Below are 22,334 nucleotides of genomic sequence, written 5' to 3'. Positions count from 1 at the left end.
AGTATCCTATAAGAAATGTACAGGCTCATGGTTTTTATTCTTCTTTTTGAAAGTTCATTTTTGATACAATCATTACTTGTTGAAGGATATAGTGAAAACCAAATTTATTATTATTAAATTTAATCATACTATGTGTAAGGCCGCATGGAAAGAAGACGTGATTTGTAGATTCATAAAATTGATCACATAGTGTACATGTGGATGGTACTTTATTGTAGTGTCTATTTAATTTATCTGTTGTTAGTAAACTGTTTGTCATAGCTTTCAAAAGGAAGTTTTTTATTCTAGATGGTATGTGTAGATTCCAAAACCAATTATAGTTAGTAGTACTGTTTTAAATAGGTTGAGAAGGTTGGTTAATGATTTGTATAGCTGCTTTAATAAAAAAAATCCATCGGAAGAATATTCCAAATAATTTATCTGAATTTCTTTTATGGGATGTGTATTTTAATAATACTTGGAATAATATGATTAGGGATGGTTTGTATTAATTTGTATAAGTCCCAAGTTTTGTTAGAGGTAATGCAGTCCGAAACTTTATCTTGGATAATGGTGATTTGGATTTAAAAAGGGTTATAAGTCAATATCTGGTATCCATTTATCAATCCAGAAATTAATTCTATTTCTTATTCCTAGTTTCCATCATACTTTCAAGGCACAAAGAGCCAACCTTACTCATCTCGCTAATATAAATAGAAATACTAGGATTATTAGCAAATTGACAAAATTAGAACTTTTAAACAAAAAACTATACATTTCACCTTCTTAGTTGGAATCTCCTTTACATAGCAGAAGTTTATTCAAACTGCTATAACCACCAAGCTCCAACTTGGGTTCTCACCCAGCCATGTATTCATTGTTAATCCATCTAACCTTACGACAATCCTTACACTTGTATATGACATTGAGAACGTTGCTCTTTTCATGAACCTCCAACTACAGAATCGAGGTTGTGGTTACGGACTTGCCTAAGAGTAAACTTGAGCCCCGGACGGATTTTTTGCCGATTTTTGCCAGGCATACTGATCTATTATTGGTCAATTCCTGATTAAAGCTATCCAAGATTTTTGTCACTCAAACTCGCTTCTGTCCAAAGCAAGCCAATCATGTATTACCCTCATTCCCAAAATAATGACCAGCGTACTATTAACCATTATTGCCCAATTAGTCCATGCAATACTACTTACAAAACAATAAAAAAAACTCTAGCCTTTGACCGTTACTCCCTAAACTTATTCATCACTTCAGGGTGCTTTTATTTAAGAAAGATTAATCTAAAATAACATACTAATTTTTCATGAGGCTTTTTATTCGTTTCATAATAAGAAAGAAATGTAACTCATGATGGATGACAATCAAACTTGATATCCAAAAAGCCTACGGCAAAATTCAATGGCCTTTCATCCAACAAATATTGTCTTCTTTTTGCTTTGTGCTGTCATGGACCTCTCTTGTCATGACCTGTATCTAGTCATCCTCATTCTCGGTACTTGTCAATAATGAAGCAGGCGATACCTTCAAACCTAATTGTGGTCTTTATCAGGGTGATCCTATTGTGCCCTTCATTTTTATTTTATCTATGGAATACTTAGCTTGTACATACGTCTGGAATAATAGAAGCAAAACTCTCATGTGGGAATAAAATGACCCAAAATGGAATACGTATTCCATTTTTAAGTTTACATATGACAAAGTTATATTTGTTAATTACTGAAATGTGCTATATATTCAACAAACGTTGCATGAATTTTCTTGTCTCTCGAGCCTCACTGTAAATTATGCCAAGAGCTATTTCCAATGCTATGCAAATACTCCTTTGTCACTTCATCGTAACCTGGCCTCCTTCTCAAACATTCAACTTACTACTGTGATGAAAAAATATCTAGGTGTTCCTATTGTCTGGGTTGTTTAAAAAATGAATACTTTGGTTCCGCTATTAGCAGCCTCAAAACAATTATCATCGTGGAAAGCTAACTCTTCATCTCTGGTTGCTCATACCGTTCTTATATAATCCGATATGTTATTAATAATAAATTACCTTATGCAAAGTTTTCTCCTCCAAACATGTGTTGCAATTGCATACATAATATTAACAATTTTTATAGAACAAGGAAAACCAATCTAGTCACCCCCTTATTTCATGGGATGCAGATTTGCATGCCAAAATGGAACGGTGGTTTGGGGGATATATAAAGGTTCTTATGTTAATATGTCCCTCCAAATAAAACTTCAGTTGAAGATAATTTCATATCCTCAAAATATATGGGTTCATATAATTACAAATAAGTGCCTGAGAAACTCTCCCTGCTCCCGCATAAATCTAGGATCACAATCTTGACAATTTTCCCTGTTACCCCACCTTCACGATCTATTTCGTAAAAGAATTTTTTGGGTCGTTGAGAAGGGAAAATATAAACTTCTAGACTGATAGATGGGTCTCTAATATGGACCTCAATCCCCACTACAATTCGGTTATCCATGATAAGACGGTTAAAGTATGTGAATTTATAATTATGCACAACAGTAAAATTCACTAAGACTAGCTACTTTAATACCTATCATTGTCGTTAACCATATATAGAGTATTTATGTCCCTGAAAGTGATATTCACGATCGGCTTATTTTGAACTGTGCAGCACTGAGAAGCTTTTCGGCTCATTCTTCCATTTCCTTAGTAATTAGAACCTATTCCTGATAGGAATCCAGGCGTCCCATCAACGGAAGTGCAAGATGAATAGTCTTTTGGACTAATTGAACGATTTTGAGAAGTCTTTTGAGATTCTTATTCCGTTTTAGAATAATTACCATTACAAGTTTTAGACGTTTCATGCTTAGGTTTGAGTAGTCTTTTGAGATTTCTCGTATGCGTTTTGTAAGCACTATATAAGGTAGTTTCTTCTACCTTATTTTGTAGGATAAGTTTACGGACAGTTTTAAACTGAGAATTTCTCTCTTTTATTCTTAGGCTTTTCCCCCAACAACGAAAACCCTTTCTCCTTCTCTTCTCCCAAGTCGTCGCCCCTTGGCTCTCCTCTGCACGTTCCCATTCTCGTTGCCACGAAGGCCACCTGCCGGCGCCATCCACCTCCTCATGTCTCCTCCCTCATGGCGCACTGATCTTGCGCTTTCACCCCGACTCGCATCCGCGCGCCTCCAGCCCTTTACCATTCTCACTCCACGCGCCTCCATCACCATTCATTCGCACTCCTCCATCAACATCTTGCCAATTCCCCCATTCTCGAGTCGCAGTCCTCCATTGGTTCGTGGAAAGAAATCATGATTGTCTAGATCCGGGCTCTTGTATCCAACACGAGGGTAACTTCGTATCAATTCACCTATCAAAGAGTGTGGTCTTTAAATATTCCCCCTATTTGAAGGCCATTTTTTATTGCCTACCCACTACAGAAAGTTTAAATCGATATCAATCAAGAGTACCCATCATTGCACCTCATGTGGTTCCTTGCTTGAAACAATGTCTCATTTCATTTTTTCTTTCCCGGTTACATTTATGAATGATGGATATAAACTTTATAGTCAATATGGCACTTCCATTAAAACTCCATAATACAGATAAATTTGAACAGGACTTCCTCTATTTTCTTATCCAGGACCATGCCCGGAACTCACATGTTTTCTTTGACATGCTCTATGGCGAGATAGAAACAACTTAATCTTCCGACAAAACCACCTCATAATTCACTTGGAGATTCAACTTTCGTGCAATTTCAGAATGTGAAATCAGCATTACTATTTAATTCCATGCCTAAGGCTCCATTTCTTACAAGCGACAATGTACAAAGCACTCTATAATTGGCACAAACCACCACCTGGTTGGGAAAATTAATTTCGATGCGTCTGTGAGGAATGATGGCTCCTCCTAAATTGTATGTATCATCCTTAGATTAGAAAATAAGATTCTTTTTATGAGAAATCATCTAATTCACCTGCTTCAGTCCCCTTTAAGTCGAAGCCCTGACCGCTTTGGATGGAATTCGAGCTGCTTCATCTCTCCACCTCTCGCAAGTCATTCTTGAGGATGATAATCTTGCTTTAATTAATGCTATTAAGCAGGTGTGACATATCCCTTGAACAATCTTGATTATTGTTTTCGACATCTTAGCTCAGAGTCGCTTGTTTCATTCCTTCCACGTCATCTATTGCTCCCGAGAAAGTAATCGAGCGACGGACCTCCTTGCTCTCCACTGGTGGCTGATGTAGACATTTTAACTTCAAGCCTCCTTACACGTGTCACCTTTACATGAGAGTGAGCTCAAGATATTGCGGATGGGATTGAGTAGCCGTCATTCAGTTCATTTTTTTCCCCAGGTTTCTTAACGTTATTCGTTTGGATGATCCGGGATAGCCTTTGTTATTTATGATATACCAACATTAACCTTGTATAAAAAAAACTTCAAAAAATACTTCAAAAGCCAAACATTTGGACTTTAGCCAACATTTTTTTTAAGAAGAATTGGGCCCATTTCCCACTTTAAAACTATATTATTATTACTTACCCTCCTTTTATAATATTTATATTTTTATAACCTTATAAATAAAATCGTCCTCTCCCTCACGCCTTCTCTCGTCTGTTATCTCCAACATTTTTCTTCAAACGTCTTCTCCGGTTCACGAAGGTAAGCTCGCCGCCGGTGACCATTACCACCCGTCCAAAATACGAAGGTAAGCTCTCCATCTCTTCCTCGTTGTCTTATTCTACTCATAAGTCTCCATCCCCATTCGTCTTCCTTGTAGTTGGTTTATAGGGATTCGTATTGTCGTGTAGCGAACTTCAACACCATCACCATCGTCTTCAACACCACGGTTCGTCTATTTCACTTCCCTTCGTCTTTCCAGTTCTTTTTGGTTGGTCAATAGTCTCGCCTCTTGAATCTATGTAACCCTAACTTGACATTGTTGAATCTAGGTTTTTCTGTAAACTTAAATTGACATTGTTGAGGGTTGCTACTAGCTTAATTTGACTTAAATTGATGGTTTGTCAATTCAAAGACATGGCGGAGACGGACTGAATGATGAAGATTTATGAGATATTGGATGTACCGTTGTAAGTGATCAATTTCCATTGCTTTTAATATATTAGTGAACTGAAGGAGAATAACTAAGAAAATGAATCTGCATTGTCATGGATCTTGATAAATTTCAGATCTTGATTCCCTTTGGTTGCTATTTAAATTCAGGTTCTTATGGAAGATGTAGCTCAAGTTCAACCTTTTTTAATGAGTGGAGATAATGCTGCTGAAGACGAGGTACATAGCCGGTTAGCAGATCCTATTGTGTTGGACCATTATATTGACAAAAATTGTAGTCAGAGAAGGATGAGCTGCAGGAAATTGTGAAACTGTTCAATAGATGGTCATTTCAATATGATTGGCATGACTGGTGTAGGAAAACTGTCCTGGTCCAGGAACTTGCCAGACGTGCTCAATATAATCAATTACCTGAGTCCATAGTGAAGGTTCAAGTCTCTAAACCACTTGATGTCAAGCTTATTCAGGCTCAAGTTGCAAACAGGATAGGTTTGCAATGGTCAAAGACTGCTGATGAAAAAGCTAGAGCTCACATTTTGTACAGTAAGCTTCAAGAAAAGATTATAGATTACACACATTATAGACACCAGTAATAGGCTTTTTCTTGTTTATTTTGTTTGGAATGGCAGGAGATCTTCTTCTACAAGAGTTGGTGTTTCAATGAACAGAAAGCACAAAGGAGAAAATACAGGAAACAAAGGACGAAGAAGGTAGGACAATTGGCGAAGTGACTGACTTCTAAATCCGTGTGACAATAAATTTAAATTTTAAGTAGTGATGACAATAAATTATGTTGATGACAGTATTTTTTGGAAAATCATTTGTTGATGACAATACATTTAATTGTTGATGAAAATAAATTGTGTTGATGACAATAAAATTAGGAAAATTATTTACGTGTTGCTGACAATAAATTTAAGTATTGATGACAATAAAATTTGAAAATTATGTGTTGATGACAATAAATCGCGTTGACGACAATAAGTTTTAGTGTTGATGACAATAAATTTAGAAAATTATGTAATGCTGACAATAAATTCAAGTGTTGATGACAATAAAATTTAGAAAATTATGTGTTGCTGACAATAAATTTAAGTTTTGATGACAATAAATCACGTTGATGACAATAAGTTTTAGTATTGATGACAATAAATTGTGTTGATAACAATAAAACTTTGAAAATTATGTGTGGCTAACAATAAATTTAAGTGTTGATGACAATAAAATTTGGAAAATTATGTGTTGTTGAAAATAAATTTAAGTGTTGATGACAATAAATTGTATTGATGACAATAAAATTTGGAAAATTATTTGTTGCTGACAATAAATTTAAGTGTTGATGACAATAAATTACTTGTGACAATAAGATTTGGAAAATTATTTGGTTGCTGACAACAAATTTAAGTGTTGATCCAATAAATTGTGTTGGTGACAATAAAATTTGGAAAATTATGTGTTGCTGACAATAAATTTAAGTATTGATGACAATTAATTGTGTTGATGACACTAAATTTTTGAAAATTATGTGTTGCTGACAATAGATTTAAGTGTTGGTAATAATAAATTATGTTGATGGCAATAAAATTTGGAAAGTTGTTTATTGATGACAATAAATTTAAGTGTTGATGACAATAAATCGTGTTGCAATAAATTTTAGTGTTGATGATAACAAATTGTGTTGATGACAATAAATTTGGAAAATTATTTGTTGCTGACAATAAATTTAAGTGTTGATGACAATATATTGTGTTGGTGACAATAAAATTTGGAAAATTATGTGTTACTGACAATAAATTTAAGTGCTGATGACAATAAATTGTGTTGATGACAATAAAATTCGGAAAATTATGTGTTGCTGGCAATACATTTAAGTGTTGATGACAATAAAATAGGAAAGTTGTTTATTGATGACAATAAATTTAAGTGTTGATGACAATAAATCGTGTTGATGACAATAAAATTTGGAAAATTATGTGTAGCTGACAATACATTTAAGTGTTGATGACAATAAATTATGTTGATGACAATAAAATTTGGAAAAATGTTTATTGATGATAATAAATTTAAGTGTTGATGACAATAATTCGTGTTGATGATAATAAATTTTAGTGTGATGACAATAAATTGTGTTGGTAACAGTAAAATTTGGAAAATTATGTGTTGCTGACAATAAATTTAAATGTTGACGACAATATATTGTGTTGATGACAATAAAATTTGGAAAATTATTTGTTGTTGACAATAAATTTAAGTGTTGCTGACAATAAAATTTTGAAAATTATGTGTTGCTGACAATAAATTTAAGTGTTGATGACAATAAATTGTGTTGATGCCAATAAAATTTGGAATATTATTTGTTGTTGATAATAAATTTAAGTGTTGATGACAATAAAATTTGGAAAATTATGTGTTGCGGACAATAAATATAAGTGTTGACGATAATAAATTGTGTTGATGATAATAAAATTTGGAAAATTATGTGTTGCTGAGAATAAGTTTAAGTGTTGATGACAATAAAATATGGAAAATTATTTGTTGATGACAATAAATCTAAGTGTTGATGACAATAAATTGTGTTGATGATAATAAGATTTGAAAAATCATTTGTTGATGACAATAAATTGTGGTGGATATGTGATAATTTTAGGGTTTTGATATGAAGGGGGTCAAATAATTAGTTTCTGAAATTAGGGAGGTAATTGGTTGTTGGAAGAGTGTAAAAGAGGGTAGTTAAAAAAAACAACCTTTTTTTAATCTTCTTTTGTTTGGGTGGAGCTGATAAGCATTAGAGAAAGGGTGACAATGGGCTACTTAAGTTTTGGGCTTGAGCCCATTGTCATAAGCAGAAAGGCTAACTATTTTGTTTGGTCTATTTTCTGATCTCTCTCCTTTCATTTTTTTTGGTATCCCTTCTTTATGATTCTTCTCCTTTCTCATAATTCTCATCTGCGAAAGTCTTAACTTTTTTAAATTGATTTAACTTGATAAATGGAGTATTGTGTTTTGGTTTTCGAACAGTAAACACTTTGTTAAGTTGATGTAATAGCTAAGTAGCCTAAGCTAACAACGATTTTACCATTTGAACTAATTACCCAGCATTTACTTCACTTTCATTTAACAGCATACAGCGGTATATAGAGACCCTACCTACAGAAAACAGGTGGGCCGTAGTATTATTTGTAGTTTGGTAGTTAGTTCGTTGTTGTATCCAGCTCATTGCTTTTAAGGTACATATTTCTCTTGCTTAATCACATTCCTGTACTTACCAGTATTTTCCATTTTCTTTTCCTTCTCGTGCTTTTAAGCGTACTATATCTAAGCTATACGGGGAACGAGGTTTTTGGTACAACATGGGTTGCCCGGCCAATTATTATCATTATTTTGCAAGAACTTTGTAATTCCAATATTTTGATAAGGATTTTTTCTTGACACTATCTCCTAACAATAAATGATTTTGAATTTTTTCCTTAGAAAAGACCTAAAGAAAGAAGATTCATTTTATAAGAAAATTTTTTCACAGGTCTATAGAATAAACTACATGCCAATCAATAATTTTGCAATTTCAATTAGCATAAAAACAACGTTGCCAATTCGAGTTATTTAATTGATGCAATATCAAAAAAATTTGACATAATTATCTTTTTAGGAAAGAAAAAAATCACTTATAGCCAGACCTAAACCTTACTATTTATAACAGCTTTCTCCTAGCAAAAAATTTGGCTTTCTCGTAAATTATTTAATATAGAAAATAAAAGAAAAAAAGAGAAAGAGAAAGAACAAAAACAAAGTGTCTTAGACTAAAGCAAGCCAAGGATGGACCAATGTTAATGTGGATGACTCTACTAAGTGATAACCATGTCTCTAGTAGTATCGACATCATTATTAGAAATTAGAAAGGTAAAATTCTCTAGATGCAACACAAACAAGTTAATGGTCAAATGTTTTCCATATCGGAGCCTTGGCTACCCTTGAGGGCGTTAGGACTGCTCTAGGTATGGGGATTTTTATATCGTTGTTGAATGTGATAGTTTGACTGTTATTAATTGCCTTAACCAAACTTGGAAGGTCCCTGAGATATTTCGCATATTATTAAAGACATTCTCAACTTGACCAGATACAATCGCAATTTCTACTTTGTTCACGTATCTCACGGCTGCAATCATGTTGCTAATTTCCTGGCTAAGTCTGACTGGAACGACTTTTTCTCTAGTCATCTCCGTAATGCCATTAACAATAACTATGGGGTTCAAGAGTTATTGACTGACAATCAATTCCATGCCCGAGCTATTGATTTTTTAAATCTCTACTCATCTCCGTAATGCCATTAACAATAACTGTGGGGTTCAAGACTTATTGGCTAACAATCAATTCCATGCCCGAGCTATTGATTTTTTAAAGATCATTCACTGCAATGACTTAGGCTTACCTGTTTGAACATCGCCTTTGTAGTGATTGTTAAAAAAACTTGATTTGGCCTATTTTGTATATTGAAATATTTGCCGCATTTGGTATGATTTCATTTTTAGAAACAACAAAGAAAATTTGAATAAGAATACGGAAGACATTGATGGGAACTCAATCCTAAAATTCAACACTTCAAAGAATGTTGATGTGCAAAAACAGGAAAATCAAGAATAAGCAGTAATGGCGAATGCATGTCAAATAAAAGTAGAAGTAAAAACATAGTGTGGAATACAGTAGAGTAGAAAGAGAATTGAGTAGAAATTATTTTTTATAGATTTGTCTCGAATAGTAATTATTCTTCGATTGGAACTAGCATTAAAAATCTTGAAGGTAAAGTAATTTATAATAAAAAAATATTTTTTTAGCAAAATGTCCGTTTTATAAACAAAGGCGCTAGCGCCTAGCAGACCTTACGGGCACTCGAGCGGAGGTTGGATTGGGTTGTTCGAATATTGTTGTGGAAAGTGAAAACAAGATTTGTTTTTAAATGTCTTAATGTGCATGAGAGATTATGAATAATATCTTGAAAATAAGAGATTATTTGAAGAGGTTTGGTTCTTGTATTATCAAACATGTTTTTCAAGAAGCTAATGCAATCACTTACTTTGTTGCTACTGGAATTGTGATATCTGTATCCTCAAACATGTGGAGTGGGTTTTCTCTACAAATCAATATTGATTTGTAGAGAAAACAAAAATATTCTTCAAATAAGCAATTGTCACTTTAACCTTCCATTTTTAATAGAACTATGATGGTGGAGAAGAATTCATCAAGATCATCACTGTGATGATTTAGGTGTGCCAGGATAATTGTCGACCTTTGAATTGCTGGTAAAAATATATAAATTATTTCCATTATTTTATATGTTTTTAGATACTTAATTGGCATATATTTACAATAATTGCAAAGACTATAATATAGTTAAGCTAGCAAACGAATTAAAAGAGTATTTATCTAGCAACACAAAGTCTACCTAGCTATTTGACACTAGGGTGTCTTTTTTTTTTTTGAATAAAGGAAAGAATTAGGGGGGCTACAAACAATGAGACGAAAGCCGCCCTAGAGCATCCTCACGGATGAGAGCCATCAGCTCTGGATCTTCCCTCCAGTTTCTCAGTCCATTCAGTAGACCCAGCTTGGCAATCCGATCAGCCACCTGATTGATCTCCCGAAAGATATGCGAGAACCTGAACGCAGGACAATACAACAGATTAACACAAATGTCATTAACAATTTGGTTAATCTCCCAGGGACAAATCCAAATGTCATTCAACACATTAATTAGGCACAGATTATCCCCTTCAATTTCCACAATGGAAAGATTCATTTCCTTAATACATTTTGTAGCAAGCCGGAGAGCACCAGCTTCCGCTTGAATTGCCGAAAAGTTGTGTCCACTCGCATTCCCCATTACAATCACTTTTCCATTTGAATCCCTGACTACAAACCCCATTCCTACCTTACCGTTCAAATTCACTGCACCGTCAAAATTAACTTTAAAACAATTCCCTTGTGGTTTGATCCAGTGAATATTGTTTCTTTTTCTTCTTTTCGCATGCGTCTTCGCTTTTTGCTCTTCACTAGCCAATTCACCCCCATTTTTATTGAGATTCTTTGTTTTCTTCCAATTGAGTCTAAGTACCGAAATAAATTCTTTTAAATTCTTAATTTTTTTTCCGGGTTTGTTTCAAATAAACATTGGCTTCTATACATCTAGACCCCCCACCAAACAGTGGCGAGGGTACAAGCTTGATCCTTTGATAATTTACCAAACAAATTCCATAGGATATTTTTAACAGGTAAATTGTCTGTTTGTCAGTTTTTTATGATCTGAGGAATCAACTGGTCTTGAAGATACACCTGTTTTATAGTAAACGGGCATTTGAGGAATAAGTGAATGACATCTTCCGAAAAGCATTGGCAGTTGACACAGTTAAGTGGAACTACAATGTGTTTATTATCTAAATTCCTTTTAGTAGGAAGGCCATCATGGGCCATTTTCCACATGAAATTTTCCACTTTAGGATACGAATCAATTTTCACATCCAAGAAAATACATCAGCCATCTGATTCCCCGTTCCAGTTAATAGATTATATGCCGATTTTGTGTTAAAATTGCCGCTTCTGTTTGGTAACCACATGATTTTATCCGGAATGTTATTATTAGGAAGAAAAGTATTAGAAATAGCATCAACACCCTCACTGTTAAAAAGTTCCTTTAGTTTATCAATATCCCATTTTTGATCTTTGATTAAAAGATTCACTTTCTCGTTATTTTCCACATCTATATCCGTCTTACTAAGATCAACAATATTCTTTCCTACTAACCATTTGTCCTTCCACAAACGGGTAGAATTTCCATTACCCAGACACCAAACTAATCCTTTTTTAAATTCCGGGATTAGTTTAGTCAACTGAGACCATTGCCAGGATTTATTATTCCCTTTTCCTATATAATCCTGAATGTCACTTCCTTTTAGATATTTTTCTTTGACAATATTCACCCAAATATTCCATGGTTTTGCCAAGATTTTCCAGAGAAGCTTCATCTGGAGTGCTTTGTTCATCACTCCTGCTTTTCTTAAGCCAATACCCCATTTCTTTTAGATTTACAAATTTTATCCCACCCCATGAAGGGTGAGTATTTTTTCTATCCAGTTCATCCAGGCAAATAAGGGGGGGAAACATCAGGCCTCCTATCTTTTAAGAGACAAATCTTAACTAAATCAAATTTACAAAATATTCGAGTACAATAATAATAGAAACCAAAATATGAAATTGGAAAAATTTAAGGTTGTCTATGACAATGAATATTAGTAAACAACTATAAAAAATAGTATCTCGAATAGAATAATAAAATAAATAAAATAAATCTTGAAAGAAATATAATCAGTCCAAAATTTTGGAGTACTATCTCCTACACTCCCTTTATTCACAAACATATTTGTCACTTTATGAATTTTTACATAGGCTAAAGAATTTATTTCATGTGTATTACATAAAAAAACTCTCAATTCCAATTTTCACCATCAGTTTTTACTTTTAACCAAAAGAAGAGTAAAAAGTCCAAATTTCAATATAATTTACATATCTTAGATACTCAGAATGCATTGAAATTCTATATAGAGATGTGTGAATACAATTTAAGGCTAGAAGAAAATGTAATATGTACATTGAGCATCAACGACTCTTACAATTACTTTTATGTGAAGTAAATTTTCTAGTCTTGACATCCTATATTACAATTAGTGATGGTAATGGAAGGGAGATCTCCACTTCTTTATGAGAAGTTTTCGTTATAGGAACGAAGGTGCGTAGAAGAATAATTCCCGCATGAGGATTAGATATATGAGAGAGAGAATGGTACTCTGGTCTTGTATCCACTCTGTGCGGAATGAGGATTGTATGACAAATTTACAATAGAGATTTTATATTGGTTTCAGAATACTTTATTATATAATGTACTATTTATCCATAGTTAAAAATAATAGTACCTGATGGCTTTATTTTCTTATAATTATAGGCATAATGTTTTAATTATATATACTATTTATAAATTTATCATTGAATTTGTCTATAAAGGATAAACAGATCTTAAAAACTTAATTTACGAATAGGAAAATCAGGGACGGGAAACCGATGAGAATGATGATCCGGCAAGAATTAGGGGAAAAAAACGAGGATCATGATCAACTTCTAAACAAAAACAGAGTCGGGGATAATGCTCCTTGCCTCGGACTCGTACCACGTTCCCTAACTGTAGCATCTTCTTCACATAATTATATTACATAATATAACTTGCTAGCTACAATTCCAATCCCTGTTAGTTGGCGTAGTACTCATCTAACGATCATCTATAGGACAAAAATCAAATGTAAAAACATGGTGCAAACCAAATAATCAATAACATCATGCGCGCAATTTATTAATGTGTATATGAAAGCATCATATAACAGATTTGATGCGTCCACTTAATCGTACATTGCTAATAGATGGATCACCTGCCGTGTGTTTGCTGTGAAATTTAACTTATAATATAATATTCTCAAATTAAAATTGATCAAGGTATCCGGTGAATGTGAATGCATTTGTCGTTCCACGAACTAAAACGATAATAGATTTATAATGTGGAAAAGATCTGGCCTCCCAATCAAGAGAACAGTCTGCACAAACAATTGATGAGGACGCGGGATGTAACTCCCTGAAAGACTCTCCGAAGCCCAAGTGAGTAATTTGCTCAAGCTTTCTAGAGAGGAAAAATGGTGAATAAATTGTGGTTTTGTGTGTTGCAGAGAAAGGCATATCTTTTAACTGATTTACTAGCTTATTGCTTGTGCCGTGCATGAGATAATTTTATCAAATTTATATTATTTTTTATACATGTCTAGTTTCATTTGTAATTTTATTCTATATTATTATTAGCAAAAAAAATGGTAAGAATAGTATAATTACTCATCTCTATATTATTATGTTATAGATTAATTAGCTTTTATATAATATTTTTACAAAGTTTTGTATCATGAATTCACCGAAATCCAAATCACCAATGAAATTTTTCACAAAAATTTGAATCTATGGAAAACGATTGCCTAAATTCGACATAGATCATACTGATATATGTCATCCAAATTCGACATAGATTGATTTTGACCGTGTATATTCCGAATAGATTCTTAATCACAATAATAAAGTTCATCCTTTAAAACTTCACCTATGTAGCTAAACTGCTTTTTGTTTGGATGTAGATTTACATCAAAAAAATATTAATATAATTACTTTATTTGGTAAAAGTTTTTTGTAAAGGTGAAATCATAATAATTGATTCAATTTAATATAACATAAAAACAAATTATGAAATACATATTGCACTGTTTTATCTTTAGGAAAAAATTCATTAATTTAATTACTTCATTTTCTATAAGTTTTTTTTTGAAAAATACAACATGATAATGGATTTAATTTAATATAACATAAAAAAATGAATCATAAAATGCACATTGCATTGTTTTATCTTTAGTGAAAAAATCTATATTTAATATAGTAACTAAATTGGAAAATAAAACACAATCTAAGTTTAGAATAGAGATTAATTAATATTCTAATTAGAAAAGAGATTAATTAGATTAAATTTTAAATACCTTATTAATTTGTTCTTAAAAACGTGAGAGCTATTTAAAAAATCAATAATTTTAGAAAATAGAATAATAGAACCAATAGGAAGAAGAGAGATAATAGTAGATCCAATGAGAAAATTACACCTAAGAAAAGTTTAGCTACAATTAAGGAGAAAGCTTCAAATGGGACAACTTTAATATATAAATGAAATCATAATAATTGATTCAATTTAATATAATATAAAAACACATCATGAAATTCATATTATATTATTTTATCTTTAGGGAAAAATACATTAATATAATTACTTCATTTTCTGTAAGTTTTTTTAAATACAATATAATACTGGATTCAATTTAATATAGCATAAAAATGAATCATAAAATACACATTGCATTGTTTTATCTTTAGTGAAAAATCTATATTTAATATACTAACTAAATTGGAAAATAAAAAATAATATATGTTCAGAATAGAGATTGATTAATATCCTAATCAGAAAAGAGATTAATTAGATTAAATTTTAAATATCTTATTAATTTATTCCTAAAAATGTGGGAGCTAATTAAAAAGCAATAATTTTAGAACAATAGAACCAATAGGAAGAAGAGAGATAATAGTAGATCCAGTGATGGTGATATTTATTCGGATTTGGAGTCCATCTTGCGGAGTCTTAATATTTGGATGTGTGGCACTTGTTTATGCACTCATGCCTTCTCAAGAAGTTGTAGACATGGTGTCAGTTTTGATATTTCCGGACCCAGGTGTAGAGGTCTTTCCGATGGTCCCATGTTCTACATTCAGGGGATCCAGTGTCCTCCTTCGCTCGGTACTGGCATTAGTGATGATATTGCTGATTCGTTAACCACTGATGTTGCATCTTCTACCTTTTCGGTTAACCTTGATTTGTTGCATGAAGTTTTTGCGGGCCAGTGTCGTACAGTGAAAAGCATTCCCAGGGCTAACCGACTTGGTTTTTCGCGGTGTCTTAAAGCCGCCCTAGACAAGGTTATTGCTTCCCCTCATGATCTTTCCCCTTGGATCTTGTTGTTACTCCTTCCTTTGTGCACCCTTAGGGTTATTCGGTCTCGGCCCGGTCTCAGGAGTGGGAGGAAGGGGTGCTGTTAGGTTGAAGGGATTACTCGTGCTCTCAAGGTGTGGAGAGAGCCCGGTGGGCCAGAGATTTTGATTAAAGAGGTTCTTAAGGTCAAGGTTGAGGGGTTTGGGCCTGCCGGAGGTGTAGATACTGGTGTGCAGAGGGGGACTAGTCTGGAGGAGTTGAATAGGAGGCAGTGTTTGAGGAAAGTGGGTGATGGACATTTCACCGCTGCTATTCGGGTCTTGACTTCCTCTGGGGTTGCATCCAGTAGCTTAGAGACTCTGAGGGAGTTAGAGGAGAAGCACCCACAGGCTCCGGCTCCTCTCCTACCTCCCGTTGGTGGTGTTTGCGAGGCGATTTCTGTCACTAAGGAGGTTGTGTTAGGTAAGATCAAGAGCTTTCCTAAGGGAACATCATGTGGTCGAGATGGGTTTCGGGCCCAACACCTTGTTGATGCTTTGGGGAAAGCGGCTGTTGCTGTTGCAGATGATTTAGCCACCTCGGTCACAGCGGTGGTTAACTTGTTCCTTGCTGGTATGTGACCCCCTTCATTGGGAGAGTTTGTTGCTAGCGCTCCGCTTACGTCTCTGGTTAAGCCTGGTGGCGGTATTCAACCTATTGCTGTTGGTACGGTCTGGAGGAGACTTGTCTCTAAGGTTGCAGCTAGTGTGGTTGGGAATGAGCACTAGTGGAAAAAACCCTTTTAGAGGCGGGCATTTTGACACTTGTTGAGGCGTATACCGTTCGCAGCAAATGAGGGGGATGCAACAAGTGGGAACACATTTAGAGGCGGGCTAAATACGCCTCAAAAAAGACCCTTTTAGAGGCGGGCCTATGGCCTCAACAAGTGCCTCATTGGACACTTGTTGAGGCGGGCCGGCCCAGTTTGCGCCTCAACAGGTACTTGTTGAGGCGGGCCGACCCTTTGTTCGCCGCAAAAGGCCGAATTTGTTGAGGCGGGAGGCCTGAAGCCCGCCTCAACAAGTACCATTAGAGGCGGGCCTATATAGGCCCACCTCTAATGGTGCCTCAACAAGTGCCACATTGGGCACTTGTTGAGGCGGGCTGGCCCAGTGTGCGCCTCAACAGGTGCTTGTTGAGGCGGGCCGGCCATTTGTTCGCCGCTAAAAAGGCCACACTTGTTGAGGCGGGCGACCTTAAGCCCGCCTCAACAAGTGCCTTTAGAGGCGGGCCTCGTTAGGCCCGCCTCTAAAGGTGCCTCAACAAGTGCTTTCAAAGGCACTTGTTGAGGCGGTCCGCTTTAAGCCCGCCGCAACAAGTGCCTTCGGAGGCACTTGTTGCGTATGTTTTAGAGTCGGGCGTAAGGATGCCCGCCTCTATAAATAGGAAAAAAGAGCCGCAACAAAACAGTAAGCTGGCCCCTACCTGCTCTTAGAATCGGCTGAAATAACCACACACAAATTTATAGAAGAATGTACTTTTATACAACAGGTTTGACCAGAGTACAGTTAAATTCTCAACAACAGTTTACAAGTACGAATAAGTTCAATCCGATGATAGATATGTCAATGTAAAATTTTGTTCCCATTGCTCACGAACTACATCCATTTCTTCAACAGTATATGATGTCGTCCTCTTAGTATATAGCTTCATAAGAAACACATAAATTATTGATAAAAAACTCAAAAACATCAATGTATAGTTAATTAGTTACATACCTTATCTAGTCGGTAATCATCAGAGCCATCGAATCCCGTGACTATCTCTAACATGAACTTCATGACATAATAGCCACTACTTACAATTTTTCATATTTACAAGTAAATTTAAGTACATATTCATTGCAAAGCACTACTTACAATTTTTCTTGCAATTTCTAGGGCATCCTTATCATTCGGGCTAACTTCCCACTTTCCATCCGCGGTTCGAACTTGATGAGCCAAAACCCATTCCTTTGATCTGTATTTTCTAGCTCTAGGAACCGATGAGTTCACTGAGGAGCTACTTGACAGAGATATAGCTGCTTCCTCTGGGAGTTGTCCTTCTTTTATCCACTCATGCCGTTTTCTAATATAACCCGCCTGGCCGGTGCGATGAGGATTCTTGTTTTGGGCTGCACTTGCCTTTGCTTTCGCACTACGAGTCTGTCAAAAGTCAAGAGCATTATCACCAATGAGTTAGAAACATTATTATAAATGACTCTGGCCTATAACGAAGTAGTACTAAAAGGAAATAACATTATTACCAATGACTCTGGCTTGTGATATTCTTGAACAAAAGATAACCAATCAGCCTCTGAAATATGGTGGTAGACATCCCAAGGCATCTTGTTTGTAGGATACTTCGACGGCTTGAACGTCTTAGTTATCCATCGAGCTACCAACTTGCTCTTAAAATCTCTAAAGCGTTTTGCCACACATGAATGGAAATATTTTTCCCTTGATTTAGCCACATCATCAATGATGTGGAACATAAGCTGTGAATTTGTACAATAAGTTAATGATAGTTAATACAGTATATATTGAAGGTGTAATTTAAAAAGACATTATACCTTGGTCTCCTCCCAAAACCCTCGCCTCGTCTGCTCATCTATCTTTCGGTATTCTTTCTCATTAATATTTATTCTTTGAGCACAACTCCCAACTTGATTTCCGTATTGTTTTGACCATTGACCATCTGGGACATTAAACGCATTATACTCAAGGTGCATAGGCTGTTTTACTTGAACACCTTTTGACGGACCACGCCCTTTATGAATCTGTGTAATTGCGCTAACACCTTGTGATTCGGGATCACCTTGAATAGGACAAATAGCATTTTCTCTTTCATCAGCCATCCCACGCAAGAATTCCTGCAACAAAGTAAAAAAAATATAATTAGATTTAGATCATGATTTCATGAGTAGATATAAAAAAACAGGCTAATGGTTAGTATATGATTCCACCTCATCTTATTCATTCGTGATTTGTAACCCATATTCCCTCCCTATGATCTGTACGGATATGATTAGTATTATTTATATCTTCCTCCTCAGGTAATGGTTGAACAACAGTTGATAACAAGGGTGTATCGTCATACTCGTCATACTCATCTTCATCCACAACATCATCAATACCAAGAATATGTCTTTTACCTTGGGCAACTGCACGCCATCTAGGATCAACATTGTCTACCACATAAAAAATCTGCTTAGCTTGTGATGCTAGAATGAATGGCTCGTCACTATCACTTAATCGGTCAAAGTTTACCAATGTCAAACCCGGATAAATTTCATCTTGCTTCACCCCGTTAGGGTTGTTGACCCACTTGCACCGGAAAATAGGGATTGTAAAATTGTTATAATCAAGCTCCCAAATTTCTTCGATTACACCATAATATGATTGTGTCGCATCAACCGGTCTTTTGTCCTTAGCGCTCGCATAGACCCTAGATGATGCAATAACCTTCACTCCACTATTCTGCACCACACTCTTTTCATCTTGCCTTCTAGTGTAGAATGTGAACCCATTGATATCATATCCTTCGTAAGACCGAAAACATAGTCGAGGACCCCGAGATAACCACTTGGCCGTATCAGAAACGTCATGTTCTTTCCTAAGTTCCTCAGCTACTTCCTTCTTAAACCTATCAACAAATGTCTGATTATGTTCCCGCATCAAAGCTCTTTCATTCAATTTCGGATTCTTGTGCTGCAATTCAGTGTAATGCTTTTCTATGTAAGGATTCACCTCTGTAAGATGCTGCAACACACAAAGATGTGCCTTACTCTTCCTTTCAGATGGAGGAGATATTACTTTTTTACCAATTACTCCCTCTCCTTCAAGCCTCCCTGTATGACGAGATTTTTGAAGACCTATTGGATGAAGCCTTGACAAAAACTCAGCTGCGTATTGAGATATCTCTTCATGAAGGACTCCACGAATGATACTACCCTCTGGATTCGCCTGATTCTTTACTTTGTCCTTTAAACTGCCAAAAAATCTCTCAAAAGGATACATCCATCTCAAATATACCGGACCACATAACTTGATTTCTCGAACCAAATGAACAATCAAGTGCACCATTATATCAAAGAAAGACGGCGGAAAGTACATTTCAAATCGACACAAAGTTTCAACAATATCAACGTGGAGAGCATCCAATTTTTCCGGATCAATAACCTTAGCACATATCAAACTGAAAAAGACGCACAACTTTTTTATAACATGTCTCACGTGTTTCGGCAATATCCCACGAAGTGCTACCGGTAAGAAAACATTAAGCAATACATGACAATCATGAGACTTCATACCAATCAACCGAAGGTCCGAAAGAGAAACTAGACGTTTTACATTTGACGAATACCCCGATGGAACCTTAATGCCATGTAAGCACTCACAAAACACCTTTTTCTCCTTTCTTGACATTGTGTAACAAGCCGGAGGCAGAAAAGTCCTTTTACCATCCGGTTTTACTACCGGCCACAAATCTGGTCGAATATTCCTCTCCTTCATATCAAAACGAACGTTCTGATTGTCTTCGTCTTTCCGGGTATATTTAGCAAAGTCCCAATTATGGCATCACAAACATTCTTTTCAATGTGCATCACATCGAGACAATGCCTAACCGACAAAATCTTTCCAATAAGGTAGATCCCATAGTATAGACACTTTCTTCCATAAAACACCCTTTTTAGATTTGGACTTGAAGCACTTGCCATATTTAGTGTCAACATTTTTAATCCCTTCATAAACCTGTGATCCTGTCAAAGGTGTACGAGCTACTCCTTCCTCGGTGTACCCATTGAACTCCTTCTTCTTTTGACGGTAAGGGTGATATCGACTAAGGAACTTCCGGTAATCTAGATACACATTTTTCTTGTAATTTCTCAAGTAGGCGGGTTTCATATCCTCTTCACATACAGGGCATGCTTGTTCTCCTTTGGTTTTGTACCCAGACAAGTTTCCATATGCCGGAAAATCATTTATGGTACAAAAAACCATAGCTCGCAAGGTAAAGTTTGAGTTGGTGTTTGCATCGAACATTGGGACACCTTCATTCCACAATAATTTCAAATCATCAACAAGTGGAGCAAGATACACATCTATGTCATTCCCAGGTTGCTTAGGCCCGGAGATGAGGAGTGATGACATGATATACTTGCGCTTCATACACAACCATGGAGGAAGATTATAAATCGCTAGAAGAACCGGCCATGTGCTATGTTGGCTGCTTAGCGTACCATACGGACTCACACCATCTGTACATAAAGCAAGTCTCAGATTCCTAACCTCATCACCAAATTCAGAATATTTCTTATCAATATTTCTCCATTGAGGAGAATCAGCAGGATGTCTAAGCTGTCCATCTTTCTTTCTCCCTTCCGCATGCCATCTCAGATTTTTGGCTTCCTTCTTTATCGAAAACAAACGCTGAAACCTAGGTATTATTGGAAGATACCACATAACTTTAGCTGCTGGGCCCCTCTTAGCCGAATTTACCCCTTTAACGCTTGTAACGAGATGCACCGCACTTTGGACACTCATCAGATTTTTCATGTTCATTTCTGTAAAGCATACAATCATTTGGGCAAGCATCTATCTTGACTACATCTAAGCCTAAGGGACACATCAATTTTCTGGCGTAATAAGTAGAGATAGACATCTCATTGCCTTCTGGTAAAAATTCACCTAACCATTCCAATAAGGTGTTGAAACTTCCATCAGTCCAACCAGAAGCACATTTCAAGTTGTAAAGTATTGACACAGCCTCTAACTTGCTAAATTTTGTACACCCAGAATACAAGGGAGTCTCTGCAGCCTTTGATACCTGTTCGAACATCTGAGGTTGTTCGTTCAAGTGATCTCTCACCCCATCCATCATCCCATTTATTTCATCATCTTCTTGGTCATCATCCATCTCATTATTCTCAGCAATATCATCATCACTATCATCAGTGTCTACCCGAACATCAAACTCATTGACACTAGAACTTGGACGATCAGGTATTTTCTCACCATGCCAAAACCAAACATGATAATCTTCTTTGAAACCACGACGAAATAAATGATCCTCAATCTCATCAATATCATCTAACCGCCTTATATTCTTACAATCACGGCAAGGACAATAGATTTTTTCTGCTTTCGTACTACGTTGGTGTGATAAAGCACATCTAATAAACTCCTCAACCCCACTCAAGTATTGTGTCGTAGTATGGTCACCGTACATCCAAGGACGACTCATTTCTAGTAATAATTGCAAGAAGAGGAAGATTTAATATCATTTCTAATAACTATCCCGGCAAGGGCCTAAATTATGAATTCTATCCTGCCAAGGGCCTAATTTAATAGATAGTAATACGCAACTAAGCAAGAAAAAATACAAACTCAACTATCCCGCCAAGGGCCTAAATTATGAAATCTATCCCGCCAAGGGCCTAAGAAATTAGGGTAGAAGTATTACCTTGATTCAATATCGATCCTTCAAGACAACGCCTCAATAAACTCCTTCAATGCACAAGCTATAACCACAAAAAATAGTACATGAATTAGGTGTATACTTTTCATATTGTCATTGGGGCATTTCATCAAACACCTTCAAGGCACAAGCTATAAACACAAAAAATACACAAATTCGGGATAGATTTAAACATTTAAATGCACAAGTTG

The 22,334-nt window shown here is 35.6% G+C and overlaps 1 pseudogene; it reads right to left on the bottom strand.

The window, feature by feature from the left end:
* Positions 1 to 17,229: 17,229 nt before the first annotated feature.
* LOC141249229 (uncharacterized) lies at positions 17,230 to 21,909 on the bottom strand (annotated as a pseudogene).
* Between the last annotated feature and the right edge of the window lie 425 nt (positions 21,910 to 22,334).

The sequence above is a fragment of the Phyllobates terribilis genome, unplaced genomic scaffold (assembly GCF_046119375.1).
Source record: "Phyllobates terribilis strain yellow unplaced genomic scaffold, ASM4611937v1 Scaffold_4438__1_contigs__length_60948, whole genome shotgun sequence".
NCBI lineage: Eukaryota > Metazoa > Chordata > Amphibia > Anura > Dendrobatidae > Phyllobates > Phyllobates terribilis.
This window is presented reverse-complemented; position numbering and strand designations above follow the sequence as displayed.